Source organism: Pteropus vampyrus, unplaced genomic scaffold (assembly GCF_000151845.1).
Source record: "Pteropus vampyrus isolate Shadow unplaced genomic scaffold, Pvam_2.0 Scaffold125, whole genome shotgun sequence".
Lineage (NCBI taxonomy): Eukaryota > Metazoa > Chordata > Mammalia > Chiroptera > Pteropodidae > Pteropus > Pteropus vampyrus.
The window spans coordinates 2,214,298-2,215,290 of NW_011888906.1; the positions used below are offsets into that span (position 1 = coordinate 2,214,298).

Sequence of the window (993 nt, forward strand, 5' to 3'; positions counted from 1 at the left end):
TGGCACTGTACGAATTCTCTTGACCTCGGGCACGTTGCTGTGGACCTCACGATGCCCTGGACCTCACGATGCCCTGCCTTCCATCAAATGGGAACAAGAACAGTCCTAGGTTTCCTCCTTTCCGTGGTGGTGGTGGAGGGGACAGCGAGAAGACCATAAGGAAAACTATTCCGAAGCCTGGCCGTGTCTCAACTCCCTTCGATTTCGAGCTGCTCAAAGGAGGTGCCCCCCCACTCCTACAGCACCGGGACCCTTCCCGCGCTCGCTCCCCTGCTAGATCTGGCGGAGCGCGCCCACCCCCTTCCTGCGAGCTCAGGCCCCGCCTTGGGGGAGGAGCCGAAGGGCGGCGCGGAGGCTCGCGGCGCAGCAGAGCCGGTTTCTGTCGCCTCACCGGCAGCCGCGGCTCGGGGAAGGACGGACGGAGCCGGGGCCGGGAGCCGCCGGGGCAGGGCTCGGGAGAGCTGGTGAGTTCTTCGGCTGCGCCGCCTCCCCGCTGCACTCTGCTGCTTGACACGGCGGGGGATGAGGATGGCGGCGGAGGAGTGGTCCCGGCCTCCGACAGTCTGGCTGGGGGTGTGTGGGGTGCTTTGGCCAAGGGCGGGCGGCTTAAGGTAATTGGGGGGTGGGGTGAGTGGCACTGGAAAGGCAGGTCCCGCGAAGGATGCGGGCTGGGGTGGGGGCGTTCTCTCGGGTCCTGCGCGCCAACGACGAGGCTGGCGCATTGGCAGGTTGTTGGCTGGGGTCGGCATGGCCAGGTCTTGTAGTGGTCAGGGGGGATTTCGGCTGCTTCTGGACTCACAAGTCGCCGTCTGCCGGGGAGCATAATGCCGGGAATCGGGAGCAACAGCCAGCACCAAACAGTCCTGGCGTCCAGCCTCCCCGCCCGTCATGCGGGCGCCGCCCCCTCGCGTGGCGGCTCTTGGTCCGCTCACGCAGCGGCGGGGCGCCGGGAGCGCTCCTGCCCGGGCGGGAAGGGTCCCCAGGGTAAGCGAC

General features: G+C 67.8%; 1 protein-coding gene across 1 annotated transcript in view; it reads left to right on the plus strand.

Moving 5' to 3' along the window:
• The first annotated feature begins 247 nt into the window (after window positions 1-247).
• The window catches only part of PPP1R16B (protein phosphatase 1 regulatory subunit 16B), a 101,514-nt gene continuing 100,768 nt past the window's right edge, over window positions 248-993 (plus strand). The window contains exon 1 of the mRNA XM_011366603.2: window positions 248-464. The gene's annotated coding sequence lies outside the window, so the exon portion shown is untranslated. The remainder of the gene's footprint in view (window positions 465-993) is intronic.